We start from the raw sequence: 17,317 nt of genomic DNA, 5'->3' as shown, positions 1-17,317 counted from the left end.
CAGGAGGGAGACTGGAGGTGAGGTTGTATAAACAGATTAGATTCAGTATTGTCCTCTCCCGGCTGCATTTCAATCGTCATCCTCGCCGCCTTGTCTTTCTGCCCTTGTCCGCCGGCAATTTCAACAGACCTTCAACAGGCTTCGACCTGACGAATATTACAAAAGAATACCAGAACATTTTTAAAACAGGATATTAAAAAAAAAAACAATTGAAAGCATAAAACTGATTAGAGTTTTCTATTTTACAATCTGTGACCGAATAATCCACCCACAGGAGTCAAAGGTCTAACTTCATTTCTGCACCTTGCATCACAAAGTGTTCACAAAGAGAAAATTTAGAGGCATTATGAGCCACTTTACCTTTTCACAAACCGCCATAAAACAGCTTTTTCAGAGAACACAGTGTTTTATTGTTGACAGATTCTGGTTAATTGCTGCAAAGCAGCCACTTCACCATATGAATTCAATCCTTTCCAAGTCACGGGTCAGAAACACATTCAACCGCTGTGGTCACGTGGTCTCAGGGAGCAGAAGGTTCGGAGTTCAAGCCAAGCGACGGGCAAATGTTGACCACAAGAGTGCTGCCCAGTGACCAATGGTTACCCTGTTTGAATCATGGCAGACTCTCGAGCCATTTCCATTTACCACACGGATACAGTGAAGTGTTGCAGCTATGCAAGGAGAGGACGGAGTGGACATGAGAAAAAATAAGAGTGGAAATACATAAAAATAAAATGAAATGAGAGCAGAGGGAATGACAGCCAGACACAAAAAATGACAAGGGAAGATGGAAAGAGACCAACTAAACCAAACAGCCTCTCCTTTAAGCCGCTCTTTGACTAACTGAGCTGAATTTTTCATCAGCCTCCGCTCTCAGGGGGTGGCCGGCTAAAAGCAAGCGTTCCCGGCGCCGTCACGCTGTGTATGTGTGCTCGTATGTAGGAAGAGTGGGGAAAAGAAAAAGAAGCAAGAACGACTGCTGAGTGTGCATCTGTAGGCACGTCACATGTGCTCGGTAAATGAGGAAACTTTTCTTGTCCTCACATACGTCTTCACTGATTTTCTGAATATGGGGAAAGAGAGGAAGAGACGGGGGACTTGTGTCACTTAGTTTACAAGGACATGGTAATGTATTCACTATTAACATTGACTCTCTGCTGTTGGGCATTTTCGGAGCTCTTGGCTATTTTTCAGTCCCAGAGCGAGCTTGGTGAGACGCGAAGAGAATGACAGAGCAAAGTGAAGAAAAAAAGTAATGAAAACTCGAGATTCAACACGAGAAAGGTGCGATACGGGAAGTGTGTGGGGAGGTCATTTTGAGGTAAGATTATTTTTCAGATCATTATGTGAATCTAAACAGGAAACATTCGATAGAAAATGAGTTTTTGAAATGATTTTGCATTTTTGGTACCGTAGCAAAAACTTAAATAAGACAGGGAGACCAGGGAGACCATCAGGTGCTGGGTCTGAAAAGTGAAGCCAATACAAATGGCCTTCAGGGGGGTGACTCCACTGGTTTCAAAAGAAAGCCTGATTGAATGTAAGCTTATGAGAAAAATGAAGCTACTTCTTACTTCATTTCTTACCTCAGTAAACAGTTTCCTAAAGAGTTTATGGCCTCAATCACCAGTTTCAAGTATTGTTTAATGAAGAGTGATGGTCATTTTGTAAATGATTGTCCCAATAAGAGTCAAATAAAGAATACAACTGGGTACACTTGGATGTCGCTAAGTCGCTGATTTGATGTGTAGATCCTCCCCTGCACCACCAAATATGCGACGGTCACTTCTGTTTCCTAAAAACAAGATGGTGAGGGCCGTGATGCCGAAATCAAGGCTTCAAATTGTATTGCACAAACGCAAGGGTGACGTCTCGGTAGGTTGGACTCAAGATCACACCAGACTCTTAGGTGAAAACACCAATGGCCAGCTTCTGTCTTTAATCGGTGCCGGACCTGATTTGCATCTTAAAGAAACCTTTTATCTCTCTGCAACTACTGCCAAGACTGGTGCTGGAAGGAAAGTGCTCTTAGTCATCTTGGCTCGATAAACGGCGGTTAGTTTGTTAATTGACTCAAGCCATGTGTGTTATGATCTGAGTCAGACGTCTGAGTGGTGCTGCCACTCTGCGTCATTATCAACATCCCCCATGATCCCACAAGGACACACATCAACTCGAGCGCACACACCTCAACGGCAACAAAATGTATGGTAGGCAGACGGTTGTTGGAAAGCACAGCGTCGCTCTTGGCTTCGGCACTGAAAGCTGAGCGCCGGCGTTACGGCCCGTGTGCTGGAAGACAATTACTTTCCACAAACTGGTAACCAATTTTTTTCACATGTAAATCCGCACAATCCTGGCCAATGAATAGACTTCATTGAATGCTTTAGTGGCATTTAGTGATTTAATGGCAGGCTCCTTCAAATGACCTTCCAGCAAAGTCCATTACTTTAGCCCCCCTCCAAACACACACACACACACACACACACACACAAACACACACACACACTCCAGACTTCAGAGGCAGGTAATTCGCCATTAACTCGAGCCACTCAATCCCTGAAACACTGCCAAGTTCAATTGTGCGTCGAGTTAGATGGAGAATGCGAAAGAGAAAGAGGGAGGGAGAGACAGATGGAAAGAGCAATTGAGAGAGAGTGACAGAGTGAGTGAGAAAAAGGACGAGAGGCAGGAAGGCACTTTATTCTGCCACTTCCTGTGCAAAAGCATCCCCACCCATCTGCCCAGGAGAGAGTCTCCCAGTCAACCTCAGCTCCGTACCAGCCGGACCATCTGACCGCTCCAGCATGCGTCACCACAGAGATATACTGTATGCACAGAGAGACGACTCGCTTTGCACAGACAGTAATTAACGCACGCATAATCCCCTCTGAAAAAGAAAAGCCACGCACAGAAGTACAGTAAATAACTTCACAGAGCAAACAACACAAAATGGTCGTCTTGTGATGTGCTCACACGCAAATTCAAGTGCAAAAGCTGGACGTTTCAGGCGACAAGAACACAAACAAGAACACCATGCAACCGCACAACAGAAAATGGGGAGGAATTGCCTACATCACTATCAGCCTCATAATAACCCTCTGTAACCCCATTAAAATCAATTTATCCACGGTAGGTGTACCCGCGACGCACACACTCACACAGAAACACAGCCAAGACACACCGACCGCACACGGCAAATGTACTAAATGCGAGGGCAAACCAATTACAGAACGTAAAAAACAATTCTTGCTAAAACACACACACACACACGCCGCGATACACTCAGTCCTCCTCGGCAGAGCTGTAATAACCATGGCTAGCCTTTAGCTACAGGCTGGACCAAGGGGAGAAACTGAAAAAAGCGTGTAATAATTTCAGAGCTTAAGCTGCAGAGGAAAAGAAAAGCTTTTCAATATTTTATATCAAACATTCATTTCTCTTATTATTGAGTGTCGTATTTACGCTACAAGCCGGAAATTGAGTGTGTGCTCACGGCGTTAATGTGTAACACGCCGCACGTGTGCATACTTATGAGGTGCAGCACAACATGCGAGCCTGCATGCATGAATTACAGGTGAGACGGGGAGGAAGAAAAGGCAATTCGGTGTCATGTTATCGACTTTCATATTACATTAATGCGAAGGCCTCGTCGTCTAGTCGGAAAGAGACAGAACGGAAGAGAGCGAGTGAGTCAGCCAACTGTAATGAATTGCAAACCTGCATTAAGAGATCAGTTTGAAATCAACGATGAATTAAATTACACTTTCAGTCTCTCTGTGTGAAGTGTAAAGTGTCAGACCTGCTGCTGAGAATCAACACCCAACTATGTAGCGCTACGCAGCTTTTAGCCTTTTACAGCTAACTGTTTCGGTTCTCCTGCAAGCAGATACACTGTATACTTGAATCTCGTGGCTATAATCAACCACCATATAAAAAACTGTAACCCTGATCTTTTTCCCAGGAGCTGACAAACACTAAACAGACGAATCAGTAATGATTTGTAGTCGTCAGCTAGCCAAAATACACCTTCAGTGGGATAATAATGTTACTCCAACGCATTAGCCATCACAAGCTTCTAATTTGATGATGTAGGTTTATACACAACTAGATGGCGAAAGCAAAGATGGTGGCTGTTGAGTCAAATCAGAATGGCTCCCCTTGTGCATATACACCAAAAAGGTTTTCTATCTTCTTAGTTTACTTCCTGATTATGCGCCCCGCTGAATGAGTGCAGTACTGCTGCATGTTCCCGCTCTGCCCCTCGACTTAACATTATGATGATGTGACAGATTTTTAAATCGCTTTTCTTGCCTCGAGGAAAGTTTTAGAAATATAAAACCTCCATAGATGAAAAATCCAAAATAGAAAGAGTTTTATTGACCTTGTTTGCAGTTCAAGGTGTCGTGTCATACAGGGAGATGCTTTTTGGGGCCACAGGGGGATTTTTCGCTGTGATAAATGATTTAGGAAGGTACTTTGCACGGTCTAATTTGTTTAGTTTATTTTCCAGAAAGGCAGCAATGTTTTCTGTATGACACGGACATCATGACCAGTTAGTTAGATGTCAGTTTTCCATCAAAGAATCCCAAATCAGATCACAGAAGGGTGCTTTAGGGTGCTGGAAGCCAGAATGTGGATTAAACCTCCAGCTGAGGCACACAATTTGTACTTGCAACAGTTGGTGACGATTCTTTGCTTTTTAATTTTTGTTTTGCTTCTGCAGTGCTATTTTGATGGCTGTTGATGTTACAGCTCCATTTGCATATTTTCTTAGCAAATAAAGCCTCTGCAGTCTTATTGTACTCCTGGTCCTGGCACCTGCGGTGTCAAACAAGCGAGATTCTCTTGCTTTGCTGAAACTGTATGTGGCTTGAGGAGCAATGTTTTCCTGCTTTGACGTGCCAGCGAAGAGTGATTGATGCCTTTATGCGTGATTATGCCTTGTGTAGGTTCAGAGTGACAAGATTCGAGTTCAGTGAGATCTCACTGTGCTAAACTTCTGTAGACACAGTACAGGAACAAATGCCTTTGGTGCTGTCGCTGTTTTGTTGACAGACAATCACTAGCTGCTCTCCGAGATGAATGATTAATCAAATGCCCTGCTCTTTGATTGGCACGCTGGCTGACAGACCAGAAGACAAAATGGCAATGGGCATCTGGCTGACTTATCAGCTGAATAACTTTCTGATTGACTGCTGGCTGTCTGACTAAATGTCTTTCCTGGCTAGCTTGGTTGCCAAGTTACCTGACTAAATGACTGGTTGTCTAGCCAGCTGGTTAACTGACTATCTGATTGACTGGCTGGCGCACTGATTGGCTTACAGACTAATTGACTTTTTCATTTACATTTATAGCTGACAGGGAGCTGGGAAACAACAGGAGCACACTCCACCCACCCATCCTGCACTGATGACACTCTGATTGCAATCACGACCAGGAACACAAAGGAACACACACAAATACACACACATACACCTTCAAGCATGTACTTATGGTCTGTATAATAACATGCATAGCAAGTCGCCCAGAGTGCGAGAACATAAAGCCAACAGGAACAGTGTATTCATCATGCACATATATGCGAGGACAAAAACAAGTAGAACCGATTCGCCAAAATAGTTCAAATATCCAATATTATCATTATCAAAAGAGCCAAAATGAAGAGGTCCCTCATGAAGAGAGTGTAAAAGTATGCTAATGTGTTTCTTTTACTTGGGATTGGTGATTTGAGTTTGTTTTGTACACTGCTTAATGCAGCTTGAATTAACAGGGTGACAATGTGACAGTTGGAACGGGCTGATAGTAATGGATCGGTAAGGTCCCCTTTGGAGCTGTTGACCTTTATCTGCGCTTTGTAGCTAACAATCATGTGGACACACGTGGACATTTCAATGAGAAATATTGAATGTGAACATCACTTTGGTTGATTAAAAAGAAAACACCATAGGGTACCTTCAGTGTTTCAAAATAGCCACTTTTCAACTATTCAGATATTCCCAATATCTTCCAATTAGTGGTGTCATGACTCACCGAATCCATGATTCAATTTGATTTTACTTTTTTTCATTGTTGATGATATTGCGTCTGTATTTGAAAAGATCAACAGATCATTGGTTTTATGCCCTTGAAACTGTCATTCACATTTACAAATTCTTCTAAAAAAAGATGAGGTATTTTGCAACAACAGTTTGACTTGATCCTGGGGGCTTTTTTGCAGATTAAAGTTAGGCTTCACAAGTTTCCAGAGTTCAACCAAAGAAACCATCCTTCAGGGATTCGACAATAAACAACAAAAGACGGAAATTCCATTTGTTACAAAGTTTGGTTTCTCTAACCTGTCCAGATTGAACCATCTTCCCAAGCAAATCAATAAAGGATCTCTGGCAATGTTGTCGGCTCAGTTCAGTTTGGTTTATCTCTTCTCAAAGGAATCAAGAAAGGATCTTTGAAACATCTCCAAGACTGTCAGAGTTACGTTAACCACCAGTTGACAGTCTTCGTTCACACAGGTTAAGTGTCTGGAAGTGCAGCTGCAGGCTAACAGTCAGTAAGTTGTGTCTTTGAAGCATTTTCTGATGCGTTTCTTGTTTTTTTTCCCTTTCTTTGGCCACGCAAAAGTTGTTACACAGGGCGAGTGGTAGGGGGCTTTTATCGCCACTACTGCCTTTGAATTCCCTGATTAAAATTAAAAGCTCTTTCAATCAGTTTTCCCATTTAGGATCAAAATCGTGACACCCTGACTTCAAACACTCTCTATGTCCTGACAATAAAAAATATGTTTTGTACTATCGGCAGAGTTAGGACTGAAGACTCTGTTCTTTTTCTTACCATGTCCTTTTTTCTTCTCAACTGCCTCCCATATTCTCTCTACGCTTCATTTCCCCCTCCCATCCTCATTTGGACCTACAGTCAGCTGAGCAGAATATAAGTTCCATCCATTCCCACCTCACCACTTAGCCCTTTACAGCCCGTTCCACTCTCCCTTTGCACTTTTTGATAAACTGAGCAGATCAGGTCCCATGCTGCTATGTTAACCTTCCTTGCCACTCGCCACATTATATCCTCTGGCACCTACAAAGCTCTCTCACTCCCGCCCTCGCCTTCTGATAAACTGAGAAGAGCAGGTCCCATGCTGGCATGTTAACCTGCCTCGCCCACTCAAGCCCATTACATCCTTTGCCATCTACGCCACGCTCACACTCGCACACTCTCACCCTCAGCCCAGTCACTAACACCCTTTCATTATGGATAGTCTTCTCCGCGGGGGGCTATCACTTCAAAGACACCCTGCTTCCCTCTTCCGTGTCGGTGTGGAGAGGGTGCAGATGACGGGGTGCAATGAGGTGTGCGGGAGGTAAGACTGGGGGGCAGGGAGGGGTATCATAAAAGTGACTGAGCCGGAGCTGCGCGATTTATGTATTTATTCATCACCGAGGAAGCTGCGTATTAAAAGGTCGGGCAATTTTCCAGGTCACTGCCCAAACCCACACGGTGAGGAAGCGAGAGGATGAAGAGGACAGGAGGAGAGAGACAAGAGAGAGAGAGAGCGTGGCTACGATGGCAAGCTGGTGAAGGCGATATTGGCAGGTGGACACACATCGGTGCGCTCAGAACCTCACCTGTGCGTGTATGTGTGTAAGCCAAATTTGCTTTAGCGTGCTCCTTTTCTGTGTGCGCATGCTGTTTGTTTGTCCAGGAGAGAAAAAGCGGACCGCTTCTGCAGTTTGTGTATGCGTTCGCGTCTGTCTGCACACCGGCTGTGGTTAATGAGTTTGAAAGGTCAAACGCCTCTCAGAAAGATTAATGGGGTTTCCTAGGCACGGGGGTAATGGTTTACGAGGCCCAGCCGGACACATTTCCAACATGACGGTCATTACCACCTCAGAGCAGAGACGGAAGGAGGGTTCGCGAGCATAAAACAAGGACAACACAAAACTGCTGGGCAGCTGGCAGCGGGCAGAGAACAGTGTGCGTCTGTCCAGCTAATGTACATGTGTGAATCACTCTTTAGACAACAGATTCCACTGAATATTTTATCTCTTGTATTGATTGCAGTGGGCAGATTATGGCTCTAAATAGACTTTTAGCATCAACAAAATTTTTTTAAATTAGTACAAATCTTCTGTTTTTACCGTCATTATGCAAACTGACAAGAAAACCATTTGCTGGAAGAATAAATATAACCAGAGGTAAAAAAAAAAAAACATTGGCATGTAGCTCTGGTCAGTGTGTGGCCATCCTCCTTGCTGTGACCAAGACAAGTTTTATCTGATTTGGTTTGAAAAGCCTGCTGCAGGCTGCTCTGCGCACGGCTGACACGCCTTATGGTCCTTTCAGGTACTGTGAGTTTCAAAATGGCAAGACTCGACAGTCAGCTGAGTAGCAGCAGGCGTTCGGAATTTCCATCCAAAATGTTGGAGGTTAGAGTTGCATCGTGGGTAATGAAGGCGGGAGGTTTGGTGAGGGAAGAAGACCGCAGGGAATAAAAAAAAGACTCTGACAATTGAATGCTGTGCCAAATCGGTCGAGTACTCCAACAATGCAATGCTGTCGTACAGCCAACAATTGTCTTTCAGATGTCCACAGGTTTCAAGCCAGCACCTGAATGCACCGCGCATAAATAGAGCAGCCTGTGTTCAGTCTCTCTGTGTCTGAGTATGTTTTGTACTGCAGCTTGATTCAGCTCAGCGATATAAGCATGACTCCAGGGTGCGACTATTTTGGTCGCACAGGCGCCCAAAAATCTGTCAAGTGCGAGTAAACATTTCCATCGGTCGCACCAGTGCGCCTCCAAATTAGCAGTTCATTTTTTTAAACAATTGAGATTATTGCAATTTCTTCTTGCATGTGATTCAAATGGAGAAAAACACCCATTTGCACCTTTATTCCTGTTTACAATCATTTACATGTGTTAAAAATTCAAATTTAAATGTGTTATTGGGTGCACCTGAAATATGCGCCGGTGCACCTGAATGAAAAAGTCAGGCACACTAGTGCAACAGTGTAAGAAATGAGTCGGGATCCCTGATAAGTAATTTGCCAAAGTAGTCATACAGCTGACATTAAGAGGAGGACTCAATGTCATTAAGGCTGCAGTGTTTCTGAAGAGGCAAGCACATGCGATCGAGCCACTCTTGCGCAAATGTTACATAACACAGCTTTGAAAAATGCGTTATAGAAAATAATTAAAATTTCATTACCCCACTGTATCTATATTAGAAGATGTGGGAGAAAAGAAATCTGAGAGTGGCTGCATGCATGATGTAGCACTCGATACGTGTGCAAGGAGAAAGAAGGGAATAGCAGAAAGATGTGCATATATAAACATGTTTAATGTAAGGTGCAGTCTTTTCTCCTCCTCACCAACACACACACTCAAAGTGAGTTCTCCCAACGCGCCTCCTCAGGTCAAACATGTCAGAGGAGAACCAGTGGACATGAAAAGAACATTAGGAGGCAGCGTTCACGGGCCAGCCTGCCTCAGCCAGAGCCAGCGACGCGGACACTGACACAGCGGAGCAAAAATAAAGAGTGGAGGCTAATGGCAGAGTTCAGCCGTTGAGGTGTGCAGGGTCTGACACGTGTGTGTGTTTGAGTGTGTGTTTTCTAGAAAGAGGGCAAGACAGTTGGGAGCATGAAACTTTGAGCGTGAGTCGATGTGGTTTCTCCTGCGGCTTTAAAACATGTGCAGCCGGTTTGGTACATGGACACACGGAAAGGGCCGCGCCTCATGTTTTAACAAGATGGGAACCAACTCTTGTTCTGCTCACGTGACGGTTACATAACTGGGAATGGACTGCTGGACAAGGTTGCCTCAGCTGCAGCCAATCCAAAAGGTTTAACTATATAGTGTCATTTTTGAAATTTTCTTGGCTAAACTTAAGTTAAAGAAATGTGTCCACTATTATGTGTTCCACTACAACATGTGGATCTACAGAAGCATGGCTACCTGTATGTGTACAAACTGATTGAGTGTGTGTTTGTCTTGGTGCACAGTCCAGGACCTCTGTCACCTCCATGACAGTGTGATGAGACCGCCTAAACCAGGCTCAATTGAGGCTGATGGTCTCTGAGCCAACATCTGAAAGGGAGGGCAACGCATTTAACCTCTGGAGGAATACTGCCTCCACCCACACACACACACACACACACACACATACACAGACAGACAGAGGTTATAATTTGTTTCTCTGGATTTTCCTCACAAACGCCGGTTCTTGATTCAAAAGAAATCGATGCGTCAGAGCACACATGGTCAAAACTGCAGGATGACGACTACATTTAAGTTCACTTTGGAGTCACATGGGGTCATTCAGTTCTTGAAATTCGCAATGATAATAAAATAAGAAGTCTTCAGGGTGTGTTTGTCAGATTGGCGGTGTGTCTCACTAGTAGCTCCTGTTTATCCGATCACAGACGGAAAGACCAAAGCTTGAAGTCCTTCTTGCTTCAATAACTCTATCCTCATGAAACCGGCTGATGCGGCTGATGATGTTTTCACCATCAGAAAACAAGGAAATTAAATGAAAAGATGCGGAGTGTGAGGGTGGGAGACCGACCGAGCTCCGCCGAGTTGTCAGTTCAATTCCCAACATGCCCACCCACATCAAGCCTCGCATTAATGCGGTTGGTGTTTACTCTCGATGCAAAACACCCTGAGCTGAAATTTCTGCCAAGAGCGCAGCTCCAGCTCCGCACAAACACACACCAGTGACATTTATCAACTTTAGACACCTCAGGACTGAAAAGCCTGCCAACAAAAAACTCCTCTAATCCATTAGTATCCCAACAAAGGCAGCAGAGATGAATAATGAGTTTGAGGCATCCATCTAAAAAATCAGGCAGAAATATGTCTTAACTGCAGCAGGGGGCTGACGGTGTGGGTGGTGGAGGACTTTTTTAACTTAATATTTTTCCAAGACTTTTCTGCATATAACCTTTGAAGAACCTTAAGAGAACAAGCCCTTGAGATGTTTACATAAGGCTCTGGCATGAAAGCACAAGTGCATTTGCTAAAGCAGCTCGGCTTAAAGACTTCTTTCTTCTTCTCTTCACATGTGGTCCGCAGTGTCAGATGATGATTTTCACCCTCTGTTTTAGGGATAAACACACCTACAGCTGCACACTTTCTATCATTTCTTATTTATGTCATGCTATTCATAATCTAACCTCTTCATTTTGCTCTCAAAGTGCTCCAGATTGACTCATTAAATGTGGGAAACACTGCAGAATCCCATTTCTAATGTATAAATTACATGATATCGGATCCTTAACAGAAATTGGTGTCAATTAATCAACTAACTGATGATCATTGTACTTTTTAAATGGTGTTTTAATTTCCTGCTCTCCCTGCGCCATTGCTGATTTAAGCCTATATTCTCAGCCTCCCTTTTCAATGCTATATTACTCTTGCTGATGCGACGATTTAATTATCAGCCGCACAAATTAATGACATATCATTATATTCCAGTATAATTAACAAGTTGGCTTAAATGTATTTAAATCACCCAAACAAAGAGCAGTATGTTTATGCTGCACGTTGTGAGGATGCTTCTCGCAATCGGCTGAAAAATTACAAAACAGAAGGGACGGAAAAGGTGCCTGCCGGAAACAAAGATGCGAGGAAATGTGCACAAGTGGTGGAGGCTGTCGCATTCAAACACACACACACACACACACACACACACACACAGACAGCAGCTGAGGAAGATGTTTCGGCATGGATTCATCAATAAAATGATGCGCAGTCCGTCCGCAGTTCCTTCATCCATCATGCAGCTGCACAGAGCCCCTTCCTCACTGTCCAATATGGCTGAAACACCTGCTAAATCCCCATTTTTCCTCCCACATGTGCGCACACACACACACACACACACACACACACACACACACACTCACACATCTCCCCCCCCCCACCTTCCTCATTCTTGCCGACCCAGCAGAATATCCGCGATGCTGTTGTAGTGTCCTTACCCCGAACAAAAGAAATCAGGTGACCCTATTGGCATCCAATAGTCACGCATACTCTCTGTTACACACACAATTCATCTATCAAGTCTCAGTCAATGTGTTCCAGCAGAGTGGGAGGTAAATAAGGAGCTGCTGCATTGACTTGTTATAGGAACCCGTGGTCTGTTTGATTACATGTAACATGCGAGAGCTGTGGAACAAAGCGGTGGTGGCAGCTTACAATTCCCTCATCACCTGCTCCCTCCCACTTGCCTTTACTCGCCTCCAATTTTCTTTCTGTCACTCCCTCATCTACTGTTCCTCGCTTTTCGCTCCGACCCGGCCTCCCTTATTCGTCACCCCTCGACCCGACGCTCCTCTGCTTGTAATGCATCAAATTTTTTGGATGAGACTCCCCTCTCCCTCCCCCCCCCGTCCTTCCCTTTCCTTTCATTTCACGGCACCTGTGCCTCCACCTTCCCTCCCCGTCTTCGCCCCTCCTCTCGTCTCGGCTGAAAATGACAACGTCCCTGAGGCCTCGACGAGAGAATGTCGCGGCGCTATGCCTGCCATCTTCACAAATCACTCTGACCTTTCATACTCGCAGAGGTCACAGTCGTCTGATCCAACGAGCGCAGGTCCAAGGCTGTCCTTGCCAGCCAAAGATGGACCGGTGCACTGGGCCCGGCAGTGGCAGCAGAGCAGAAATAAGCCTGCATCAATCACAGACAATTAGTCGCAATTGATGCCTGGGAGGGTGGAGTGCTTCTCCACTGCCAGTCTGGCAATTGCTGGTAAACCCAATATTAGTCAATCAGATAGCTTTTAAGTAGTAATTATATGATTCAGTAATCAAATGACATACGAGAAGAGTTTAAAAATGAATAGATATTTTGATTATGTTGCATTAAAGTCAGCAGTAAGCAGAGATACCAAAGCTTTGTATCTCAGTACAGCAGGTTTTAAAAATAAATGATAAATCACTGAAGGTACTGGATAACATTGTAAGTGAGACCTGATAAGTTAAAGATTTATTCGCAAGTTGCCTTCACCTACAAACGAGAAAAGGATGGGGTTTTTCAAAATGCAGCAACACCCTCGCCAGACAGGACATTGATAATGGATGACTCTGCGAAACCTTGACATTTTTGAACACGGGATATCAGCGGGGGATTTTTTCAGTCTGACTTTGGTATCTTGACTAGCACTACTTACGGAAAGATTGGGATTTCGAAAGGTGTATCTGCGGTCGAGATCAGGTCGGACGACCAAAAGGCTTGTGGTCAAGGGGAAGAAAGCTCTGAAGGGTCAGACCAAACACAACGTAGATTTTAAAAGGTGAAAGCTTGAGTATGAACTCGATGATAAGACGCAAGTGGAAGCCAAAATCCCCCTGGGGAGTGAAAATTGAGGTGAAGATTTGACCAAGTGGGTTGAAAATGTTTCAGCTTGAACGGAGAAAAATTGCGCTGATGACAAGACCTTCTGACTCCTCTGCAGAGACGAGAGGAGAGAAACCGCAAATGGGTTCATTGAGGCAGCAGTCTCCGGCGTAAGGGTTGGACACTTTTCACCCCCTCTCGCCAACCTAAGACTCTAAAACTTTTAGTTTTCGCTTCACTACTTAAAAGGCTTCCTGCGCTGACAGTGAGCTTTACGAAAACTACTTATGGAAAGACTTTCATTTCAAGAAGTGTAAATGTGACTAATACAGGTCTAGACAACCAAAACTCCTAGTAAGGAAAGATTGTGATCAAGGGAAAGAAGCCAACATTTACTGAAGCTCTGAAGGGTCAGACCGAACGCAACGCAGATTTCAGAGGTGAAAGCTTGCACATGAACTCGCTGAAAAGATGCAAGTGGAAGCCAAAATCCTCCTGGGGAGTGCAAATTGAAGTGAAGATTTGACCGAGCGGGGTTGAAAACATCTCAGCTTGATCGGAAAAAAAAGAATTGCGCTTATGCCAAGACCTTATGACTCCGCAACAGAGACGAGAGGAGAGGAACCGCAGACAAACACATGAATCACGAGTTCCCTGTAAGTTCGGAGAGATGAGTCGTATGCCGAGCTGTCACACAAACACACTCACGCAGCACTCGCACACACACATGGACGGACGGGGTCGACGGGTACGTTGAGGCTGAATTCAAGCAGCGTAAATGTGAGACTCTTTGCATCGCCTTTCACCAACTGAACTACCACTTTTCTACTAACTTTTACTTTTGGCCTTGCTACTGAAAAGACATCCTGTGCTGACACTGAGCACTGGAAGCAGAATTACACTTATAAGGGCACTGCCTTCACAGACACACTTTCACGAAGGCTTTATGAGTCCTTTTACGGCACTTTCAACCTTTTAAAGCTGACTTGAAAACTCAAGGACCTGTCACATTTAAGTTGATTTTTCAGCAGTGGGTGGATACTCGTCTCAGATAAACCGCTGTGTATTTCTGTCATGTTTAATAGTACGAAAACTGTGACTTCATCCCAAACTACCCCAGCATCACGGAGAATCATGGCGGAAAATGTCAGCTGTAAATTTGAAATTACGCCCCGTCGCGAGAGGTTTCGGAGGCGCACCGGCGTAATAAGGCTGCGGGTAAACAATGGGCTGAAAGCCTGCCAAGAACATAGCGCAGTCAGTTCTGCCCGGCCGTTCTGACACGACAGGGCATCAAACAAAGCTCCGGCCCGCACAAACAGGATGATCCCACAGGTTACGCCGGGACTCTCAATCACTCCCGCTCCTCTCCATCACTCTGCCTCTATTGTTCTGTACCTGAGCGCGTTGCCCTCGCTCAGCTTGCTGCAGAATGGATGGATGCAGAGGAAGGGAGGGAGGAGAGGGAGGAGAGGGGGAAGTAAATGAGATCCCGATGAGATGCCAAGGTGTGTTAGCTGTGAGGCGTGGGGGAATGAGAAAAGCGGCCTGAAGGGAGGGAGGGAGGGGGGAAGTGGCTAGATTGACTGTGTGTGTGAGGTGCCGGTATGGGGTAGTGGACACCCGGGCGTATTAGTGTTTGCTAAGTCAGCTCGGGATGCAGGAAGCGTGTACAGGGTAGGAAGAGGAGGATGACATATGAGAGGAGAGTGGGAAGACGAACAAAGGAAAACAGGAATACGGGGGGAAGAAGGAAGACGTACAGCACAAGGTAGTCTTGCGTATCTGCAGGACGATGTTGGCGCATGAGGAGAACTGATATAAGAGCAAGGCAAAGGGGAATGTGAAACTGTGGATAAAAAGCTACTTAAGCATGAAAAAGGGCACATGGGTAGTCTGTAAAAAAGGAATTTTATGAATATGGACCAAAGAGTCACATAAATCCTGAAGGTTTTAACAAAACTCTCAAAAATTCCTAATACAGGCAAGACTTATGCGCGCCGTTCCTTTGTTAAAACCATCTCCCATGGCAGTTTGGCACTTGAACCGAATGCATGTCGACAGGTAGGTAAATTGCCTCAATTAACATGGACGCAGTGGCAGAGAATTTTTGAAGGAGAGGGAGGTCTCCCGAGTGGTTTTCCCTATCTCCCAAATCCTTACGAACAGCGGGGAAGAATCGCTGCCAATACCAGCCTTCAGGAGCACATTGCTTTCACAGCAATTAATCGCTGTCACAACATCAATTAAACAAAAGCTAGCATCCAAATCCGGCTACCCAGCATTCCAGGGAACCCAATCAATCTGGCAACGAGTCCGCGTGAGATGAATCCAAAGAGCGCGCGGACGGACGGGCGTGCGTGCGAGCGTTCGTATAAATGGGGCCCTCAAGTACCAGAAAATGTTGCACCATGCGTGTACGTGTGTGTGTGTGTGTGTTTCATGAGAAAGCTTGCATGCGAGCCCAACATGTACGTGTCAAGTGAGCGTGTGCATTGATCCAGAGATGCGTGTGTGCCAGGGAGTGCATTATGTGTGTGTCAATGATGTATGGCTGTGAAGTGTGTGAGCTTGCCAAATGTACTTTATCTATAGAGCAGAAGTAGGTTACTGTATATCTGTGTGTTGTGTGTGTGTGTGTGTGTTTGGCACGTGCACGAGTGTGTATCCAAAGATCCACTCAGCTGTACCTGGCCAATAAAACCCCTTTTTTTAAGAAAGAGCCCGGGGGGGTTCTGAAGCCATTATGTTGGTTTCCACTTCACAATCTCAGAACTGATGATAGGATCACTTCCCTACACACACACACTCTCTCGGGCAGCTCTGTGTGGGAGCTTGAGCTGATATATAAGTTGCGCAGGTTTAACTTGTGCGTGCAGGAAGTGTTTGTCTGTGGCAGTCGGCCAGGCTCGCCGGTAAATTGTTGGACCTCGGCAGCTCCCTCACTCTCTGACACACTTCAGTGCAGATGCACAGGGGCAATTAAACAAGCCCACAATTTCAAATCCCCATCCCTAATCGGCATTACATCTTGATAAACCACTCAGAGGGGTCGTGCATTGTTCCCCCTGCATTGCTGTTTTTGATACTCTTGGTATGAAATGCTGATGGAAAGACAAGAGGAAGTATCTGAGAAAAACAGCTGCCCAGCTGCTTGAAACTGACAGAAGGAATACTTGTTGGAGAGGAGCTGTGCTGGAAAAAAAGGAGAGGAGGGATAAAGCAATAAGGCATCAGCCTAATGCGTCCTGTCGTCCGTGCCACAGCTTAAGAGTATGAAAAAGACAAAGAAACCAGTTGCACAGAGATGCCGTGACAAAAAGCCCAGCACAAGATCCAAATCTTTGTGACAACACACCGGGGATTTCTTTCTCGCAGCGAGAACGGTCTGCTGAACGGAACTGACTTTTCCTTTCAGAATAAATCACAAACAGGGTGGTGAAGCAGACAGTGGCTCTACTGTGTGGCAACAGAAATGTAATTGTGCTCAGTTTGTTTTTAGGGGGGAAAAAATCCTTAAAACAACTTGTCCGCGTCAGGCACCGCGTTCACCATCTCTGCAAAGACTGACGGAGACGCTGGAAATAAAAGATTGCACGGCTTTTTGACAACCTGCCGCACCTTAGTGTCACGTTTATTTATTTTTGATTTAGTGACAAAGAAGCTGACAATCTAATTTAATCATTTTCGTTCGCATTTTCGGGGTAAAACGCTGCGAGTTCACTGAGCTCAGATGCGTAAATCTGCCAGATTTCTGATTCGCGTCTCTCTCCATGATCAGGAAAAAAGGGATTTAAAAAAAAAAAAAAAAAAACTTTAAATACTGTTTATCTCCACACTCATCATTGGAAACAATACACCTGCTTCTCCTCACAGGATGAGCGCAAATGCCAAACTATCTCCGCCGCGGACATCTGTCTGTGGATCAACGCTGCCCGCTGCGGAGACCAGTTTGGACACAACCGAGCCAAAAAACACACACA

The 17,317-nt window shown here is 45.0% G+C and overlaps 1 protein-coding gene across 2 annotated transcripts in view; it reads right to left on the bottom strand.

Annotated features, from left to right (window-relative positions):
* The window catches only part of epha10 (EPH receptor A10), a 164,943-nt gene that overhangs the window by 147,236 nt on the left and 390 nt on the right, over positions 1-17,317 (bottom strand). The window lies entirely within an intron of this gene.

Source organism: Pagrus pagrus (assembly GCF_965226575.1).
Source record: "Pagrus pagrus genome assembly, chromosome: 17".
In the NCBI taxonomy this organism is placed as follows: domain Eukaryota; kingdom Metazoa; phylum Chordata; class Actinopteri; order Spariformes; family Sparidae; genus Pagrus; species Pagrus pagrus.
This window is presented reverse-complemented; position numbering and strand designations above follow the sequence as displayed.